Below are 22166 nucleotides of genomic sequence, written 5' to 3' on the forward strand. Positions count from 1 at the left end.
ATGCCCCGTGTCTGCCCTGTTCCCCCATCCCCCACTAATGCCACGTGACTCCTTCGTGTACTCTCCCACCCCCTGCTCATGCCCCGTGTATCTCTCCTGTTGCCCCCCACCCCCTGCTCATGCCCGTGTCCCCCTCGTGTTCCCCCACCCCCCGCTCATGCCCCGTGTCTCCCTTGTGTTCCCCCCAACCCCCCGCTCATGCCCTGTGTCTCCCTCGTGTTTCCCCCCAGCCCCCCGCTCATGCCCCGTGTCTCACTCGTGTTCCTCCGACCCCCCGCTCATGCCCGTGTCTCTGTCCTGCTCCCCCCACCCCCCGATCATGCCCCGTGCCTCCCTCGTGTTATCTCCCACCCCCCGCTCATGCCCCATGTCTCCCTCGTGTTCCCACCACCCCTGCTAATGCCCCGTGTCTCCCTCGTGTTCCCCCACCCCCTGCAAATGCCACGTGTTGCCCCCCACCCCCGCTCATGCCCTGTGTCTGCCCTGTTCCCCCATCCCCCGCTCATGCCCCGTGTCTATCTCGTGTACCCCCCCAACCCCCGCTCATGCCCCGTGTCTCTCCTGTTGCCCCCCACCCCAGCTCATGCCCTGTGTCTCCCTCGTGTTCCCCCACACCCCGCTCATACCCTGTGTCTCCCTCGTGTTACCCCCCACCCCCCACTCATGCCCGTGTCTGCCCTGTTCCCCCTACCCCTGCTCATGGCCCGTGTCTCCCTCGTGTTCCCCCACCCCCCGGTCATGCCCCGTGTCTCCCTCGTGTTCCCCCCACCCCCTACTGATGTCCCGTGTCTCCCTCGTGTACCCCCACGCTCATGCCCCGAGTCTCCTTCGTGTTTCCCTGCTCATGCCCGTGTCTCTCTTCTTTCCCCCACCCCCGCTCATGCTCCGTGTCTCTCTTCTTTCCCCCCACCCCCGCTCATGCCCCGTGTCTCTCTTCTTTCCCCGCCAACCCCCGCTCATGCCCCGTGTCTCCCCTGTTCCCCCCACCCCCCACTCATGCCCCGTGTCTCCCTCCCATTCCACCCCCACCCAACTCATGCCCTGTGTCTCCCATGTTCCCCCCATCCCCCGTGTCTCCCTCCCATTCCACCCCCACCCCTCGCTCATGCCCCGTGTTTCCCATGTTCCCCCCACCCCCCGCTCATGCCCCGTGTCTCCCCTGTTCCCCCCACCCCCCGCTCATGCCTTGTGTCTCCCTCCCGTTACCCCCCACCCCCGCTCATGCCCCGTGACTCTCTTCTTTCACCACCCACCCCCCGCTCATGGCCGTGTCTCTCTTCGTTCCCCCCCACACCCCCTCATGCCCCGTGTCTCTCTTCTTTCCCCCCCAAACCCTGCTCATGCCCCGTGTCTCCTTTCTTTTCCCCCCACCCCCCGCTCATGCCCCGCGTCTCTCTTTTTTCCCCCCAACCCCCGCTCATGCCCCTTGTCTCTCTTCTTTCCCCTCACAACCCGCTCATGCCCCATGTCTCCCTCCCGTTCCCCCCACACCCGCTCATGCCCCGTGTCTCTCTTGTTCCCCCCACCCCCGCTCATGCCCCGTGTCTCCTATGTTCCCCCCACCCCCCGCTCATTCCCCGTGTCTCCCTTGTTCCCCCACCCCCTGCTCATGCCCTGTGTATCCCTCGTTTTCCACCACCCCCCACTCATTACCCGTGTCTGTCCTGTTCCCCCCCACACCCCACTCATGCCCTGTGTCTCCCTCGTGTTGCCCCCCACCCCCAATCATGCCCCTTGTCTGCCCTGTTCCCCCATCCCCCGCTCATGTCCCATGTCCCCCTTGTGTACGCCCCACCCCCGCTCATGCCCCGTGTCTCTCGCCTGTTGCCCCCACCCCTCGCCCATGCCCCGTGTCTCCCTCGTGTTCCTCCCACCCCCGCTCATGCCCTGTGTCTCCCTCGTATTCCCCTCACCCCAGCTCATGCCCTGTGTCTCCCTCGTGTTCCCCCCACCCCCCGCTCATGCCCCGTGTCTCCCTCGTATTCCCCCCACCCCCCACTCATGCCCCGTGTCTCCCCTGTTCCCCCATCCCTGCTCATGCCTTGTGTCTCCCTCCCATTCCCCCCCAAACCCTGCTCATGCCCCATGTCTCTCTTCTTTCCCCCCACCCCCCGCTCATGCCCCGTGTCTCTCTTCTTTCCCCCCCACCCTCCACTCATGCCCTGTGTCTCTCTTTTTTCCCCCACCCCCTCTCATTACCCGTGTCTCTCTTCTTTCCCCCTAACCCTCCGCTCATGCCCCGTGTCTCTTTTGTTCCCCCCAAACCCCCGCTCATGCCCCGTGTCTCCCTCCCGTTCCACCCCTACCCCCGCTAATGCTCCGTGTCTCCCATGTGTTCCCCCCACCCCCCGCTCATGCCCCGTGTCTCCCATGTTCCCCCCACCCCCCGCTCATGCCCCGTGTCTCCCATGATCCCCCCACCCCCGCTCATGCACCATGTCTCCCTTGTTCCCCCACCCCCCGCTCATGCCCTGTGTCTCCCTCCTTTTCCCCCAACCCCCGCTCATGCCCCGTGTCTGCCCTGTTCCCCCCCACGCCCCTCTCATGACCCGTGTCTCCCTAGTGTTGCCCCCCACCCCTGCTCATGCCCCGTGTCTGCCCTGTTCCCCCAACTCCCGCTCATGCCCCGTGTCTCCCTTGTGTACCCCCCACCCCCCGCTCATCCCCCGTGTCTCTCTCCTGTTGCCCCCCACCCCCCGCTCATGCCCCGTGTGTCCCTTGTGTTCCCCCACTCATGCCCCGTGTCTCCCTCGTGTTCCCCCACCCCCCACTCATGCCCCGTGTCTCCCTCGTGTTGCCCCCCAACCCCGCTCATGCCCCTTGTCTGCCCTGTTCCCCCATCTCCTGCTCATGTCCCCCTCGTGTACGCCCCACCCCCCGCTCATGCCCCGTGTCTCTCGCCTGTTGCCCCCACCCCTCGCCCATGCCCCGTGTCTCCCTCGTGTTCCTCCCACCCCCGCTCATGCCCTGTGTCTCCCTCGTATTCCCCTCACCCCAGCTCATGCCCTGTGTCTCCCTCGTGTTCCCCCCACCCCCCACTCATGCCCCGTGTCTCCCCTGTTCCCCCACCCCTGCTCATGCCTTGTGTCTCCCTCCCATTCCCCCCCAAACCCTGCTCATGCCCCGTGTCTCTCTTCTTTCCCCCCACCCCCCGCTCATGCCCCGTGTCTCTCTTCTTTCCCCCCCACCCTCCACTCATGCCCTGTGTCTCTCTTTTTTCCCCCCACCCCCTCTCATTACCCGTGTCTCTCTTCTTTCCCCCTAACCCCCCGCTCATGCCCCGCGTCTCTTTTGTTCCCCCCAAACCCCCGCTCATGCCCCGTGTCTCCCTCCCGTTCCACCCCTACCCCCGCTAATGCTCCGTGTCTCCCATGTGTTCCCCCCACCCCCCGCTCATGCCCCGTGTCTCCCATGTTCCCCCCACCCCCCGCTCATGCCCCGTGTCTCCCATGATCCCCCCACCCCCCGCTCATGCACCATGTCTCCCTTGTTCCCCCACCCCCCGCTCATGCCCTGTGTCTCCCTCCTTTTCCCCCAACCCCCGCTCATGCCCCGTGTCTGCCCTGTTCCCCCCCACCCCCCTCTCATGACCCGTGTCTCCCTAGTGTTGCCCCCCACCCCTGCTCATGCCCCGTGTCTGCCCTGTTCCCCCAACTCCCGCTCATGCCCCGTGTCTCCCTTGTGTACCCCCCACCCCCCGCTCATCCCCCGTGTCTCTCTCCTGTTGCCCCCCACCCCCCGCTCATGCCCCGTGTGTCCCTTGTGTTCCCCCACTCATGCCCCGTGTCTCCCTCGTGTTCCCCCACCCCCCACTCATGCCCCGTGTCTCCCTCGTGTTGCCCCCCAACCCCGCTCATGCCCCTTGTCTGCCCTGTTCCCCCATCTCCTGCTCATGTCCCCCTCGTGTACGCCCCACCCCCCGCTCATGCCCCGTGTCTCTCGCCTGTTGCCCCCACCCCTCGCCCATGCCCCGTGTCTCCCTCGTGTTCCTCCCACCCCCGCTCATGCCCTGTGTCTCCCTCGTATTCCCCTCACCCCAGCTCATGCCCTGTGTCTCCCTCGTGTTCCCCCCACCCCCCACTCATGCCCCGTGTCTCCCCTGTTCCCCCACCCCTGCTCATGCCTTGTGTCTCCCTCCCATTCCCCCCCAAACCCTGCTCATGCCCCGTGTCTCTCTTCTTTCCCCCCACCCCCCGCTCATGCCCCGTGTCTCTCTTCTTTCCCCCCCACCCTCCACTCATGCCCTGTGTCTCTCTTTTTTCCCCCCACCCCCTCTCATTACCCGTGTCTCTCTTCTTTCCCCCTAACCCCCCGCTCATGCCCCGCGTCTCTTTTGTTCCCCCCAAACCCCCGCTCATGCCCCGTGTCTCCCTCCCGTTCCACCCCTACCCCCGCTAATGCTCCGTGTCTCCCATGTGTTCCCCCCACCCCCCGCTCATGCCCCGTGTCTCCCATGTTCCCCCCACCCCCCGCTCATGCCCCGTGTCTCCCATGATCCCCCCACCCCCCGCTCATGCACCATGTCTCCCTTGTTCCCCCACCCCCCGCTCATGCCCTGTGTCTCCCTCCTTTTCCCCCAACCCCCGCTCATGCCCCGTGTCTGCCCTGTTCCCCCCCACCCCCCTCTCATGACCCGTGTCTCCCTAGTGTTGCCCCCCACCCCTGCTCATGCCCCGTGTCTGCCCTGTTCCCCCAACTCCCGCTCATGCCCCGTGTCTCCCTTGTGTACCCCCCACCCCCCGCTCATCCCCCGTGTCTCTCTCCTGTTGCCCCCCACCCCCCGCTCATGCCCCGTGTGTCCCTTGTGTTCCCCCACTCATGCCCCGTGTCTCCCTCGTGTTCCCCCACCCCCCACTCATGCCCCGTGTCTCCCTCGTGTTGCCCCCCAACCCCGCTCATGCCCCTTGTCTGCCCTGTTCCCCCATCTCCTGCTCATGTCCCCCTCGTGTACGCCCCACCCCCCGCTCATGCCCCGTGTCTCCCTCGTGTTGCCCCCCACCCCCCGCCCATGCCCCGTGTCTCCCTCGTGTTTCCCCCCCCCGCTCATGCCCCATGTCTCCCTCGTATTCCTCTCACCCCCCGGTCATGCCCCGTGTCTCCCTCGTGTTCCCCCCACACCCGCACATACCCTGTGTCTCTATCCTGTTCCCCCCACCTCCCACTCATGCCCCATGTCTCCCTTGTGTTATCCCCCACCCCCCGCTCATGCCCCGTGTCTCCCTCCCATTCCACCCCCACCCCCGCTCATGCCCTGTGTCTCCCATGTTCCCCCCATCCCCCGTGTCTCCCTCCCGTTCCACCCGCACCCCTCGCTCATGCCCCGTGTTTCCCATGTTCCCCCCACCCCCCGCTCATGCCCCGTGTCTCCCCTGTTCCCCCACCCCCGCTCATGCCCCATGACTCTCTTCTTTCACCACCCACCCCCAGCTCATGCCCCGTGTCTCTCTTCGTTCCCCCCACACCCCCTCATGCCCCGTGTATCTCTTCTTTCCCCCCAACCACCGCTCATGCCCCGTGTCTCCTTTCTTTCCCCCCCACCCCCCGCTCATGACCCGTGTCTCTCTTTTTTCCCCCCAACCCCCGCTCATGCCCCTTGTCTCTCTTCTTTCCCCCCACAACCTGCTCATGCCCCGTGTCTCCCTCCCGTTCCCCCCCACACCCGCTCATGCCCCTTGTCTCTCTTGTTCCCCCAACCCCCGCTCATGCCCCATGTCTCCCATGTTCACCCAACCCCCACTCATGGCCCGTGTCTCCCATGTTCCCCTCACCCCCCACTCATGCCCCGTGTCTCCTATGTTCCCCCCACCCCCCGCTCATTCCCCGTGTCTCCCTTGTTCCCCCCACCCACCGCTTATGCCCCGTGTATCCCTCGTTTTCCACCACCCCCCACTCATTACCCGTGTCTGTCCTGTTCCCCCCACACCCAACCCATGCCCTGTGTCTCCCTCGTGTTGCCCCTCAACCCCGCTCATGCCCCTTGTCTGCCCTGTTCCCCCATCCCCTGCTCATGTCCCATGTCCCCCTTGTGTATGCCCCACCCCCCGCTCATGCCCAGTGTCTCTCGCCTGTTGCCCCCCACCCCCCGCCATTGCCCCGTGTCTCCCTCGTGTTCCCCCCACCCCCGCTCATGCCCCGTGTCTCCCTCGTATTCCCCTCACCCCCCGCTCATGCCCCGTGTCTCCCTCGTGTTCCCCCCACCCCCGCTCATGCCCCGTGTCTCCCTCGTGTTCCCCCCACCCTCCGCTCATACCCTGTGTCTCTGTCCTGTTCCCCCCACATCCCACTCATGCCCGGTGTCTCCCTTGTGTTATCCCCCACCCCCCGCTCATGCCCCGTGTCTCCCTCGTGTTTCCCCCACCCACCGCTAATGCCCCTTGTGTCTCCCTCGTGTTACCCCCACCCCCCGCTCATGCCCCGTGTCTCCCTCGTGTTACCCCCCACTCCCGCTCATGCCCCGTGTCTGCCCTGTTCCCCCACCCCTACTCATGCCCCGTGTCTCCCTCCTGTACCCTCCACCCCCGCTCATGCCCCGTGTCTCCCTCCTTTTCCCCCACCCCCGCTCATGCCCTGTGTCTCCCTCCTATACCCCCGACCCCTGCTCATGCCGTGTGTCTGCCCTGTACCCCCCACCCCCGCTCATGCCCCGTGTCTCCCTCGTGTTCCCCCCACCCCCGCTAATGCCCTGTGTCTCCCTCGTGTTCCCTGCACCCCCGCTTATGCCCCGTGTCTCCCTCATGTTACCCCACACCACCCGCTCATGCCCCGTGTCTGCCCTGTTCCCCCCACCCCCCGTTCATACCCTGTGTCTCTGTCCTGTTCCCCCCACCTCCCACTCGTGCCCTGTGTCTCCCTTGTGTTATCCCCCACCCCCGCTCATGCCCCGTGTCTCCCTCGTGTTCCCCCACCCCCCGCTAATGCCCCGTGTGTCTCACTCGTGTTCCCCCCACCCCCCGCTCATGCCCCGTGTCTCCCTCGTGTTACCCCCCACCCCTGCTCATGCCCTGTGTCTGCCCTGTTCCCCCACCCCCGCTCATGCCCCATGTCTCCCTCCTGTACCCTCCACCCCCCGCTCATGCCCCGTGTCTCCGTCCTTTTCCCCCACCCCCCGCTCATGCCCTGTGTCTCCCTCCTGTACCCCCTACCCCCCGCTCGTGCCCCGTGTCTGCCCTGTTCCCCCCACCCCCCGCTCATGCCCCATGTCTCCCTCGTGTTCCCTGCACCCCGCTCATGCCCCGTGTCTCCCTCATGTTACCCCACACCACCCGCTCATGCCCAGTGTCTGCCCTGTTCCCCCCACCCCCGCTCATGCCCCGTGTCTCCCTCCTGTACCCCCACCCCTGCACATGCCCTCATGCCCCGTGTCGCCCTCATGTTACCCCACACCACCCGCTCATGCCCAGTGTCTGCCCTGTTCCCCCCACCCCCGCTCATGCCCCGTGTCTCCCTCCTGTACCCCCACCCCTGCACATGCCCTGTGTCTGCCTTGTTCCCCCCACTCCCCGCTCATGCCCCGTGTCGCCCTTGTGCACCCCCCACCCCCCGCTCATGCCCTGTGTCTCCCTCGTGTTCCCCCCAGCCCCCGCTCATGCCCCGTGTCTCCCTCATGTTACCCCCCACCCCGCTCATGCCCCGTGTCTGCCCTGTTCCCCCACCCCCCGCTCATGCCCCGCGTCTGCCCTGTTCCCCACACCCCCAGCTCATGCCCTGTGTCTCCCTCCTGTACCCCCACCCCGCTCATGCCCCGTGTCTGCCCTGTTCCCCCACTGCCGGCTCATGCCCCGTGTTGCCCTTGTGTACCCCCCACCCCCCGCTCATGCCCCGTGTCTCCCTTGTGTTACCCCCAACCCCCGCTCATGTCCCGTGTCTCCCTCGTGTACCCCCCCACTCATGCCCCGTGTCTCCCTCGTGTTCCCCCCACCCCCCGCACATGTCCCATGTCTCCCTCCTGTACCCCCCACCCCGCTCATGCCCCGTGTCTGCCCTGTTCCCCCCACCCCCTGCTCATGCCCCGTGCCTCTCTCCTGTTGCCCCCCACCCCTGCTCATGCCCCGTGTCTCTCTCATGTTCCCCCTACCCCCGGGTCATGCCCCGTGTCTCCCTCATGTTACCCCCCACCCCCGCTCATGCCCCGTGTCTGCCCTGTCCCCCCACCCACCGCTCATGCCCCGTGTCTCCCTCCTGAACCCCCCACCCCCGCTCATGCCCCGTGTCTGCCCTGTTCCCCCCACCCCTGCTCATGCCCCTTGTCTCCCTTGTGTTCCCCCCACCCCCCGCTAATGCCCTGTGTCTCCCTCGTGTTCCCCCACCCCCCGTTCGTGCCCCGTGTCTCCCTTGTGTTCCCCCCACACCCCCCTCATGCCTCATGTCTCCCTCGTGTTACCCCCACTCATGACCCATGTCTGCCCTGTTCCCCCCACCTCCCGCTCATGCCCCGTGTCTCCCTCCTGTACCCCCACCCCCGCTCATGCCCCGTGTCTGCCCTGTTACCCCCACTCCCCGCTCATGCCCCGTGTCTCCCTTGTGTACCCCCCCAACCCCCGCTCATGCACCGTGTCTCCCTTTTGTTACCCCCACCCCCTGCTCATGTCCCGTGTCTCCCTCGTGTACCCCCCAACCCCCGCTCATGCCCCGTGTCTCCTTCGTGTTCCCCCACCCCCTGCTCATGCCCTGTGTCTCCCTCGTGTACCCCCACCACCCGCTCATGCGCCGTGTCTGCCCTGTTCCCCCCACCTCCCGCTCATGTCCCGTGTCTCCCTCCTGTACCCCCACACCCGCTCATGTCCTGTGTCTCCCTCGTTTACCCCCCCACCCCCACTCATGCCCCGTATCTCCTCCGTGTTCCCCCACCCCCCACTCATGCCCCGTGTCTCCCTCGTGTTCCACCCACCCCCCGCTCATGCCCCGTGTTTCCCTCGTGTTACCGCACCCCCCGCTCATGCCCCATGTCTGCCCTGTTCCCCCCACCCCCGCTCATGTCCCGAGTCTCCCTCCTGTACCCCCCACCCCTGCTCATGCCCCGTGTCTGCCCTGTTCCCCCCACCCCCGCTCATGCCCCGTGTCTCCCTCCTGTACACCCCGCTCATGCCCCGTGTCTGCCCTGTTCCCCACACCCCCCGCTCATGCTCCTTGTCTCCCTTGTGTTCCCCCCACCCCCGCTAATGCCCTGTGTCTCCTTCGTGTTCCCCCACCCCCGCTCATGCCTCGTGTCTCCCTCGTGTTACCCCCCACTGCCTGCTCATGACCCGTGTCTGCCCTGTTCCCCCCACACCCCCTCATGCCCCGTGTCTCCCTCCTGTACCCCCCTCCCCTGCTCATGCCCCATGTCTGCCCTGTTCCTCCCACTCTCCGCTCATGCCCCGTGTCTCCCTTGTGTACCCCCCACCCCCCCACTCATGCCCCGTGTCTCCCTTGTGTTACCCCCACCCCCTGCTCATGTCCCGTGTCTCCCTCGGGTGCCCCCCACCCCCCGCTCATGCCGCATGTCTCCTTTGTGTTCCCCCACCCCCTGCTCATGCCCCGTGTCTCCCTCGTGTACCACCCACCCCCTGCTCATGTGCCATGTCTCCCTCTTTTCCCCCACCCCCACTCATGCCCCATGTCTCCCTTGTGTTCCCCCCACACCCCCCTCATGCCCCCTGTCTCCCTCGTGTTACCCCCCACCCCCACTCATGCCCCGTTTCTCCTTTGTGTTCCCCCACCCCCCGCATCTCCCTCGTGTACCCCCCACTCATGCCCCATGTCTCCCTCGTGTTCCCCCCACCCCCCGCTCATGCCCCGTGTCTCCCTCGTGTTACCCCTTCCCCCGCTCATGCCCTGTGTTTGCCCTGTTCCCCCCACCCCCGTTCATGTCCCGAGTCTCCCTCCTGTACCCCCCACCCCCGCTCATGCCCCGTGTCTGCTCTGTTCCCCCCACCCCTCGCTCATGCCCCGTGTCTGTCCTGTTCCCCCCACCCCCCGCTCATGTCCCTTGTCTCCCTTGTGTTCCCCCCACCCCCGCTAATGCCCTGTGTCTCCTTCGTGTTCCCCCACCCCAGCTCATGCCTCGTGTCTCCCTCGTGTTACCCCCCACCCCCTGCTCATGACCCGTGTCTGCCCTGTTCCCCCCACCCCCCCTCATGCCCCATGTCTCCCTCCTGTACCCCCCACCCCTGCTCATGCCCCGTGTCTGCCCTGTTCCCCCCACTCCCCACTCATGCCCCGTGTCTCCCTTGTGTACCCCCCCACCCCCTGCTCATGCCCCGTGTCTCCCTTGTGTTACCCCCACCCCCCGCTCATGTCCCGTGTCTCCCTCGTGTACCCCCTACCCCCCGCTCATGCCGCGTGTCTCCTTCGTGTTCCCCCACACCCGCTCATGCCCCGTGTCTCCCTCGTGTACCCCCCACCCCCTGCTCATGTGCCATGTCTCCCTCCTTTTCCCCCACCCCCTCTCATGCCCCGTGTCTCCCTCCTTTTCCCCACCCCCGCTCATGCCCCGTGTATCCCTCCCATTCCACCCCCAACCCCCGCTCATGCCCTCATGCCCCGTGTGTCCCCTGTTCCCCCACCCCACGCTCATGCCCTGTGTCTCCCTCCCGTTCCACCCCCAACCCCCGCTCATGTCCCGTGTGTCCTCTGTTCCCCCCACTCCCCACTCATGCCCCGTGTCTCCCTTGTGTACCTCCCGACCCCTGCTCATGCCCCGTGTCTCCCTTGTGTTACCCCCACCCCCGCTCATGTCCCGTGTCTCCCTCGTGTACCCCCTACCCCCCGCTCATGCCGCGTGTCTCCTTCGTGTTCCCCCACTCCCGCTCATGCCCCGTGTCTCCCTCGTGTTCCCCCCACCCCCTGCTCATGTGCCATGTCTCCCTCCTTTTCCCCCACCCCCTCTCATGCCCCGTGTCTCCCTCCTTTTCCCCACCCCCGCTCATGCCCTGTGTCTCCCATGTTCCCCCCACCCCCTGCTCATGCCCTGTGTCTCCCATGTTCCCCCCACCCCCTGCTAATGCCCTGTGTCTCCCATGTTCTCCCCACCCCCCGCTCATGCCCCGTGTCAGCCCTGATCCCCCACCCCCCGCTCATGCCCCGTGTCTTCCACCTGTACTCCCTAACCCCTGCTCATGCCTCGTGTCTGCCCTGTTCCCCCCACCCCCCGCTCATGCCCCGTGTCTCCCATCGTGTTATCCCCCACCCCCCATTTATGCCCCGTGTCTCCCTCGTTTTCCCCCACCCCCGCTCATGCCCCGTGTCTGTCCTGTTCCCCCCACTCCCCGCTCATGCCCCGTGTCTCCCTTCTGTACCCCCACCCCCGTTCATGCCCCGTGTCTGCCCTGTACCCCCCACCCCCTGCTCATGCCCCGTGTCTCCCTCGTGTTATCCCCCACCCTCCGTTCATGCCCCGTGTCTCCCTTGTGTTACCTCCCACCCCCGCTCATGCCCCGTGTCTCCCTCAAGTACCCACCCACCCCCCGCTCATGCCCCTTTTCTTCTTCGCGTACCCCCCACACCCTGCTCATGCCCCGTGTCTCCTTCGTGTTCCTCCCACCCCTGCTCATGCCCTGTGTCTCCCTCGTGTACCCCCCACCCCACTCATGCCCCGTGTCTGCCCTGTTCCCCCCACCCCTGCTCATGCCCCATGTATCCCCTGTTCCCCCCACACCCCGCTCATGCCCTGTGTCTCCCTCCTGTTCCCCCCACCCCCACTCATGCCCGTGTCTCCCTTCTGTTACCCCCCACCCCCCGCTAATGCCCGTGTCTCCCTCCTGTTCCCCCCACCCCCCGCTCATGCCCCGTGTCTCCCCTGTTCCGCCTCACCCCCCACTCATGCCCCATGTCTCCCCTCACCCCCCGCTCATGCCCCGTGTCTCCCCTGTTCCCCCACCCATGCCCCGTGTATCCCTCCTTTTCCCCCCACCCCCTGCTCATGCCCCATGTCTCCCTCCTGTTCCCCCCACCCCCTGCTCATGCCCCGTTTCTCTCCTGTTCCCCCTCCCCCCGCTCATGCCCCGTGTCTCCCCTGTTCCCCCCACCCCCGGCTCATGCCCCGTGTCTCCCCAGTTCCCCCAAACCCGCTCATGATGCCCCTTGTTGACCTCTTGTTCCCCACACACCCCGCTGATGCCCTGTTGTGTTCTCTTTATACACTCCACCTTCCCTTTCCATGGTGGACATCTTGGTAAAAGATTTTCCTTCCGACACCAGGATCCCGCAGGCCTCCCGGTTTGGGAAGAAAAATCTTTTTTTTACCGCCCGGGGTTCCCACTTGGACCTAGGATGCTAGTGGCCTTCATCTATTGAAAAGGACGTTATGCTTAAGTTGCACTAATAAAAGCCTATGAAATTCAATGAAAAAACGTTGTTAAAGGGACGTTATGGTTAAGTTGCACTAATAAAAACCTATGAAATTCATATGAAATTCAGTGAAAAAACTTTGTTAAAGGGACGTAATGGTTAAGTTGTGCTACTAAAAACCGATGAAATTCATCAATGATATTTGTGATGTCATCTTTGATGTCACTGGGTGTTAGTCTTAGCAGTGCACAGTGGTGGTGCGAGTTATGGTTGCTTAGCTTACCATAACTGGCGAATTTCAAGGGTTTTTCGGTTTTACTTGGAACCATAACGTCCCTTTAACAAAGTTTTTTCACTGAATTTCATAGGTTTTTAGTAGCACCACTGAACCATAATGTCCCTTTAACAACGTTTTTTTCACTGAATATATATATATAACACAGCCACGGTAGTGGCTGTGTAGTTATGGTTAAGTTGCTAATCCCATAGGAAGAGCACTTTTTGGGCGGCTTATAACTTTGCAGCCCCTGGACGAATCCTCACCAAACTATGCAGCACCAGGGCCATCATGCCTTACTATGGAGAGCCATAAACATGGTTTTCCCCCTCCCCTTATCAAGGATAAATGTGTGCTTTGGAGGGAGTTGTTGCCAGTCACCTGCAATTGAAAAAAGTGTGAGAATACAAGTACCAGAATCCTTAGAGACATCAATGTGAATTAACCTGAAACACCTTCAAAGGAAATGCAACTAGACACGCCTGAAAAGGTAAAGAAACACAGCCTCCCTGATGATTGATGGAGTCAAGAAAACGTTTGGAGGAGAATACAATTTGTGTCTACAGCAGGAAAACTTTACTGGGAACCAGAGTGCGCGCCTTGTCATCATTTTTTAGACTATGCAAAAAAAAGTATACGGCCCACTCTGAATTATTCTGCAAAAGTTTGTTGAGGTAGGTTACCAAACAAAAGTAGGTCTCCAAAAATTTGTGATATCTATGTCTGCTCCGCGGACACACTTCCCTGTTTGCTCCGTGGACAGGACACCGATTGGCTAATCGGCTTACGTCATGTCCGTGGACATGTGACGCGTTCGCTGATTGGATGGTGGAGAGCTTGAAGTGCGTTAGATTGTTCCGATGCGCCCGCCATCTTGGATCCGTGTTTTGGTGTCCGCGGACATCGTGGCAAAAACATATTAAAAAACACATTGCACTTCTTAAACTTATCAAATAATCTCTGGGGAGGTGAGGATTGATGAGGATGGGATGGGGTATGGCTGCAAGAAGCAAAAAACTGGTGTTTTTTTGTCACAAAAGTCACACGGTACATTTGGAGGTGTTCCACAATATAATGTGCCTAAAGTACAGGCGAAAGAGATTGCATTTTGGCATTCAAGGGATGGAGATGTATAATCATGGAATTGTGGACTTGTAAATATAGATTGTTGCTTCTGTAGTCTGCAACCCCAACTTTATCTTGTGGTATTATAGAGTAATACTACATTCCGAATGCCCGTTACTGTATATTGTTTATATTGGTTGCCGAATATTTATTAATATTAAATAGAAGCAATTTCGGGTTATTTTACACTCTTAATTAAAACGCTTGATGTTCATAAATTGATGTGCTGGTGGTACAGCCAGAGCACGGCAAATAAAGGACTAATGTGTCTGTGTTCAAATGTAATTAAAATAATAATGGAGTCAGACTGGCGCCCCCTAGAGTCTGGCATCTGAGGCAGCCACCTGCAGTGTCTGATGGACGTGGATGAGAATAAGAGTTGTCATGGATACGATGAGCCAAGTTGTTGCAAAGTGACAATGTATTTTGATTCTGAGTGAAGGTCACCAGCTTTGAATTTTTGGTTGCGAGCTAAGGAAGCCCACGCATGGGACACACAGTATAAGGTTCATTTGTTTTTTGACCTTGAGAGAAAGGGACCATTCCGTAAGGAATGCAATGAGAGGAGGTTTGTAATAATGTAGATTATGCAATACAAATGTGTGTAAGGAACATGTAAATTCAGTTTATGAAGAATCTTTGGTGCGAACGCAGTGAGCGTTACGGTCTGACTTACGCCAAGAGAATGTAAATGGTGAATACAATGTAAGTTTGATTTTCGGCGATTGTATACCGGAACAAGCATTAACTTATTATTACCTGAAGATTATTTTTGGGTTATATTATATTCGTCGGTTCTGTGTTGCTTATTGCAATGAAACGCAAGTACCATCTTTGTGTGTAGTTGTCTTTTTTACGTGGTTATGGAGAGTGCAGCATCGAGGGGCATGTAGAGCAACACTACGTTCACCCAGGTTCAATGCTAATATTTCATTAAAATGTCATGTATGACCATATCGAATTGTATATCAGTTTCCACGTTGTTTTCTCTTTGTTGAGATTGTTTGATGTCTGTGCTAATCGATTGTTTAAACTCCATGCTGAATTAATAAGTCAATAGATACACTGTAATAAAGTTCGGGTATTGAGACACATTTTCTGTTATGTTATTGAAACAGATATATTCTGCCTTTCTTCGATTGTCATAGATTCCAGATGCCAACTGACGGCTTCTTCAATCGGCAGCTGAACGTAGCTGTCAACGCCTGGATCAGAGTGACTCTTTTTTGTGACGATCGCCCAGGGCCTATATGCCCTTATGCTGTACTAGCGATTAGGAGTAACACAACATCCTTTACAGTGGTCTAGCCTCAAGTTGATGTAGAAGCCCTGGAATTCACTGTGTGGCCCAAGCGGCTCTTTTACCGAAAACGAACACCTTGTGTATGCAAAAAGAACAACGTGTGCCTCACAATAAACATTTTGGATCGCGAGCGAAGAAACAAATTTGCAATTTGATTGAATATGGCAATAGTCGGATGTTCTCGGAGCGTTTATTGTGAAATAAAAGTACTTTACAAATTGTACAGTGTTATTGTTTTCTTTTAAAGTACGGTTTAATATTCCAAATTGTGACGTGCTGTGTTGATAGTCGATGTGTGTTGATTTTCGGGTTCTGCGTCATGTCACGTAGGTGATTATGGGCGCGTTTGTCTACGCTGATGAGGAACGTCACTGAGAAAGGTGTAGAATATCACTAGGTTTGGTGATGTGAGGTTCAGGGGTGGGGCATATGATTTAGTGACGTCAGGGCAGTTTACCCTAGGCAGATGCAGCAATGGATAAGAATAGCAGAAGATGGACATGCCCTGCTTCCAGATTTCATATGTTTTTAAAAAAGGAAAAGTGAGGTAAGGTGAATTGGAAATGTTTGCGATAGATCAACGTATGTATAAAAATACTGGCCGAACCCTCGGGACAATAATATTTTCTGAGCATTGCACTTGTTTAACTTATGAAATAATGTCTGGGGATGTGAGGGGTGATAACGATAGGTGGCATATTTCTGACCTGATTTCAAATGAGTTTACAAAGTTTGGTGGGATTTTGTGCAGAGGGGGTAGCTTATATGAAGATTGTATATGCATTAATTTGACACTTTTGCAAAAATAAAACGTGGGTGGATTTCCAGCAAACTTGCGTAAGGCGCATTGGCAAGGATCTACAAGCACGGTTTTGCAAATGTGGCCGTGTTTTTTTATTTGACAAGTGTCATATATAGTTGAAAAAAAATAGCGGTATAGCTTTAGTGACTGAGGGGTAGCCTGTGGCCAGGGGCAGTGGCCAAAATGTCCGGTTCATGATATAAGGTCATGATCCGGACAATCTGGCTACTGGCCATGACCAGAAGGGACAAAACATAGGATTAAAGTGGCCATGTCGGCCTGGGACTGGCTTTGTGGTAAAGTTATTCAAAATTAGGAAAGATTTGAAAGGGAAGTAAAATGTGCTCGTGGTAATATGGTCATAGGGTGTTCTTTTCGCCTTCTGCAGGCTGCCATGGAAAGCGAAGAGGGGCCCTGTATGGAACCCCAGCCTTCCCTTTACATGGTGGCCATCTTGGAAAAGGATTTTCCTTCCTAAACCGGGACGCCACAAACGTCCCAGTGTAGGACAAAAAATCCTCTTTTTTAGTACCACGGGTTCCCGCTTTTGGAACCTAGGCTGCTAATGGTCTTTATCCCCCATTTCAGGGGCTGGAATGGGGGGATAATGTTCCAGAGACCTTGTTATCCACCCTCGCTTTGCTTGGGCTGATAACCTGGGCTGCTGGGCCGGTATCCATCATTCCAGTCCCTGGAATGGAGGATGAATGCCCCAATATTGCCATTAGTATAACACAAAATGCAAATGGAAATGTTGGAAAATCTTATTGCGTCTATGTACTTTAATGAGAAATATAAAGTAGATGGAGTCTATATGTTTTTTTAGTTCTATTTTTTAACTGTCAAAGGTGGTTCCGAAAGGAACATTTCTTTTGTTGTTTTTGGATGTATTTTTTCTTTTTGGCAGGAGAGCTAGAACGAAAGGTGGGGAGGGAAATGAAGGAAGAGGCACCAAACACTAATATGGAGGGGCAGGTGGACAGGGGAAAATGTTGCATGTGTGTTATTTCTAAGGTAGGGGGCAGTGTTTCTCATGCTCCTTGATTACAGCAGTAGTGGTGTCTCTTGGGGAGGAGGGATGGCTTTAGCTGATGCCATTTTAAGATAAATAGCAGTTTTGCTAAAAGTATGTATTGTGTACTAGATTGTTCATGGATGAGTAGGAATAGGTGTTGGAGCTGTGCAAGGGAAATTTTGAAGTTGAAAGCACAGATCTTATTGTGAAGTGCGTACGGGTTCTCAGACACGTCATCATGCCGTGCGCCAGCATATGGTCATGTGGCACTGTCTGGAAAGACTACAATGAAGTCAGATGTTGGTAGACTTTATGGTTAAGTTGCACTAATAAAAAAAATATGAAATCCAGTAAAAAAACGTTGTTAAAGGGACGTTATGGTTAAGTTGCGCTACTAAAAACCTATGAAATTCAGTAAAAAATCTTTGTTAAAGGGATGTTATGGTTCCAAGTAAAACCGAAAAACCCCTGAAATTCACCAGTTATGGTAAGCTAAGCAACCATAACTCACGCCACCACTGTGCACTGCTAAGACTAACACCAAGGACATCAAAGATGACATCACAAATGTCATTGATGACATCACTGATGCCATCACATGTATGTCTCACTCTTTTTTCCTTTAGTGATATATGTTAGACGGTAATAGTCAGGAACAAAGAAATAAAAAAGTACTATATTTGTAGACTTATACTTCAAATATGTTCTTACAATAATTCACTTAGGGTCCACTCACATTATATGAAATATATACATAAGAAAAATACACACTTGAAAGATAGCAATGCTTTCTCTGTATGAAGACAATCAGTAAGGTTATCAACACTTTTTTATTGTTCTGCTGTTTTTTTATTACTGTACTTTCTCTGGATGTGCTCATATTTGTATTCGCATTACTTTCTTTAGGGTGCAGTCACCTCATGTGATAGTTGTACATAGGGAAGTAGTAGGTTTGAAGCAGAGCAATCCTTTCTGTGCATAAAGATAATCAGTTAGGTTGTGAACACTTTCTGCTTCTACTGCTGCTTTTTTGCATACTTCACTTTCTCTATATATACTCATATTTGTATGTGTTGTTGTGTCTTTGTGTTTAGTATGTAATAATGAAGTAAGTGGGTTTTATTAGCTAGTTATTACATGTTGCACAGTACACAAAACTCTAATAAGAAAGCATTTATCATTTCACTATTCAACATGGGAAGATTATAAATATTGCCCCTCCATCATGTATGCTGCACACAATGCTTGTATTTATACATGAGTAGCTTAGTATACTGTAAAAACTTCATAATAGAATGCTATTTATATCAATGCATTGCCTAATGCACTACATAGCTCAAGGTATCATTCCAATGATCCTTGACACTTTTTTAAACAGTGTTTGTATCAACATTATAATAAGAATCCCATGTACAGACTTTTCATGAAAAGTAAATGCATGTGATGTCATCAGTGATGTCATCTTTGATGTCCTGGGTGTTAGTCTTAGCAGTGCATGGTGGTGGTGCGGGTTATGGTTGCTTAGCTTACCATAACTGGCGAATTTCAGGGGCTTTTCGGTTTTACTTGGAACCATAACGTCCCTTTAACAACGTTTTTTTTACTGAATTTCATAGGTTTTTAGTAGCACAAATTAACCATAACGTCCCTTTAACATAGTTTTTTTTACTGAATATATATATATATATATTCAGTGAAATAACTTTGTTAAAGGGACGTTATGGTTCCAAGTAAAACCGAAATACCCTTGAAATTCGCCAGTTATGGTAAGCTAAGCAACCATAACTCACGCCACCACCGTGCACTGCTAAGCCTAACACCCAGGACATCACAGATGACATCACAAATGTCATTGATGACATCACTGATGACATCACATGTCTGGCTCCCTCTTTTTTCCATTACTGACATATCTAGGCCACATGGTTTTCTTCAGTAACAGTCAGGAACTAAAAATTGTAAACGTACTATATTTGTAGATTTATCCTTCAAGTATGTTCTTATAGTAATTCCCTTAGGGTCCAGTCATATCATATGAAACATATACATAGGGGAAGACACAAGCTTGAAACACAGCAATCCTTTCTGTGCATGAAGATAATCAGTAGAGTTATCAGCACTTTCTGATAGTTCTGTTGTTTTTTTAATACTGTACTTTCCCTGTATATGCTCATATTTGTATACATTGTACTCACATTACTTTCCTTAGGGTCCAGTCACATCATGTGATACATATACATAGGGTAAATAGCAGCTTTCAAAAAGAGCAATCATTTATTTGCATAAAGATAGTCAGTTAGGTTATGAATTATTTCTGCTACTACTTCTGCTTTTTTGCTTACTACACTTTCCCTGTATATACCCATATCTGTATGTGTTCTTGTCTCTTTGTGTTTTGTTTGTAATAATGCAATTATGTAATAAGTGGGTTTTATTAGCTACTTATTACATATTTCACAGTACGCAAAACTCTAATAAGAAAACAGTTATCATTTCATTATTCAACATATCAACATTATGAATATTGTACCTTCAACATATATGCTGCACACAATGCCTATGTTTCTGTATGAGTAGTTTAGTATACTGGATAGAACTTCATAATAGAATGCTGTTTATATCAATGCATTGCTTAATGCACTAATTAGCTATTGACATTTATTCCAATGATCCTTGACAGTTTTTTAACAACATTATAATAAGAATCCCTTGTACACACATTTCATGAAAAGTAAATACACATGTGATGTCATCGGTGATGTCATCAATGACATTTGTGATATCATCTTTGATGTCCTGGGTGTTAGGCTTAGCAGTGCACGGTGGTGGCGCGAGTTATGGTTGCTTAGTTTACCATAACTGGCGAATTTCAAGGGTTTTTCGGTTTTACTTGGAACCATAACGTCCCTTTAACAACGTTTTTTCACTGAATTTCATAGGTTTTTAGTAGCGCAACTTAACCATAATGTCCCTTTAACAATGTTTTTTCACTGAATTTCATAGGTTGTTAGTAGCGCAACTTAATAATAATAACTTTGACTTTATGTACATGTAATATGGAGCATACTGAACCACTTCTACTGAACTTGATGTCCGCGAACTCTTTTAATGTCCACGGACATGTTCGGAGAACAGTACCACTACCTAAAAACTCTGGGGGGGTATTTATGATTCTTATATCATAACATAGGAACATTTAACAAATTCAAAAAGCAGCACACATACGCATTATATGTAGAAATACATAAGAAATGTAACCCATATATGTAACACACTAACACACTATTAACATGTTCTAAAATGGAATATACCACAAGAAGATAAATTGGCTTCCAACATTATTACCTCACAGACACTACAGAACTAAGAACAAGACCAGACCTACAGAGTACTTAGAACATATCTTACCTGAAATAGTAAGGGCCTCATTACACGGTAGGCGGTAAGGGTTTACCGGTAACGGTATTTTACCGGTACCGGTAAACCCATACCACCTTAATACGAGCTCCCTTTGCGGGTTGGGGAATTTAACGCCTGCTTTTTGCAGGCGTTAAAAACCAACCCGCAAAGGGACCAGGGAGCTAATTACGGTACCACAATTTGCGGTGCCGTAATTAGCGCCTTCCCCATTCCCATAGAGCCCTATGGGGCAAAAATGGGAATGGGGAAGGGCAAAGGGGTAAGGGGGAATTACCGCCCCACCAACCTTGGAATAGGGCTGTAATTGCCCTTTCAACCAAGGCGGTGTCGGTATTTTACCGGCATGGACCAAGGTGCTAAAAGCACCTTGGTCCACCGCCATCCGTGTAATGAGGCCCTAAGTGTACTTCATTTTACTCATATATTTATAAACTTTCTGTATTAGATTCAAAAAAATATATTATCTTTTTTTTTCTCACAGAAATGTCTAGTACTCTGGAATGGCTAGAGGAGCATTTCCCACATGAGGAAATGTCACAAGATAGTGAAACTAATGGTAAACACTTTACAATATAAACCATTTAATGATTATTATTTCATATACATTTAACATATATATATATTTTTGTACAGAGCATACCAAAATAGAAAATACCTCTGAAGAAACTGTTATGGATAACACGCTTGACAGCATAAAAGAAAAAATGGATTTATTGTTGACCAATTTTAATCATTTGAAAACTTTTGTTGAAGATCATTTTAAAACAAAAACCTCATACCATTGCCCCACATGTACTTGTCCCCCATCACCATATCCCAGTCAATTATCCCCAAACCCTCTCCATAACCCAAAACGTTTTGATGAGAGTTCCATCCCTTCTTCACCTGATACCAATCATGTTGAAAACCCTAATTCTCCTGTTTTTGTTTCCGTTTCTGCCTCACCTTCTCTGTCATAAATTATTAATATATGTTAAATAAAGTTACATTTTTATATTGTGTTGTACTTAGTTTCTTTTTTTTTTGTTTTAAAAAACAATGTAGGTGTCCGCGGACAGCACGGGTGTTCTAAAATGTTCGTAAATAAATGAAAATGGAGGTGTCCTGAAGAACACTATACCTGTACGTGGTGTTCGCTAGCAAGTTGAAACTGTTCTAAGAACACAATTGGTGTCCTGAAATATTCGTAATTAAACAAAATGGAGGTGCCCTAAAGAACACTATACCTGTCCGTACTGTTCGCTAGCAAGTTGAAACTGTTCTAAGAACACAATTTCTGTCCTGAAATGTTTGTAAATAAACGAAAATTGAGGTGTCCTGAAGAACACTATACCTGTCCGTACTATTCGCTAGCAAGTTGAAACTGTTCTAAGAAAACACGCGGTGTCCTGAAACGTTCGTAAAGAAACGGAATTTAAAGTGTCCTGAAGAACACTATACCTGTCCGTACTGTTCGCTAGCAAGTTGAAACTGTTCAAAGAACAAAATTGGTGCCCTGAAATGTTCGTAATTAAACGAAAATGGAGGTGTCCTAAAGAACACTATACCTGTCCGTACTGTTCGCTAGCAAGTTGAAAGTGTTCTAAGAACACAATTGGTGTCCTGAAATGTTCGTAATTAAATGAAAATGGAGGTGTCCTAAAGAACACTATACCTGTCCATACTGTTCGCTAGCAACTGTTCTAAGAACACAAGCGGGGTCCTGAAATGTTCGTTTGATGTGTGACGCACTTTTAATTACTTCAGGACCCGAACAGTGTCCGTAGAACATCAACGCGCATGCGCAAACCAATGTCCGTGCATTTGGTGTCCTGCGGACAGGCGCTTCCTTCGCGGACATGTTCGCAAAGGGATCATGTGTCCGCGCCCACGCTAATTGCGTGTTCTGAATGCGGACACTGTTCGTGTCCCCGAACAATTTAAAAGCACATTTTCAAGTAATCCAAAATATTTTTCA

This window comes from Ambystoma mexicanum, chromosome 7p (assembly GCF_040938575.1).
Source record: "Ambystoma mexicanum isolate Mex_15411 chromosome 7p, UKY_AmexF1_1, whole genome shotgun sequence".
Taxonomy (NCBI): Eukaryota; Metazoa; Chordata; class Amphibia; order Caudata; family Ambystomatidae; genus Ambystoma; species Ambystoma mexicanum.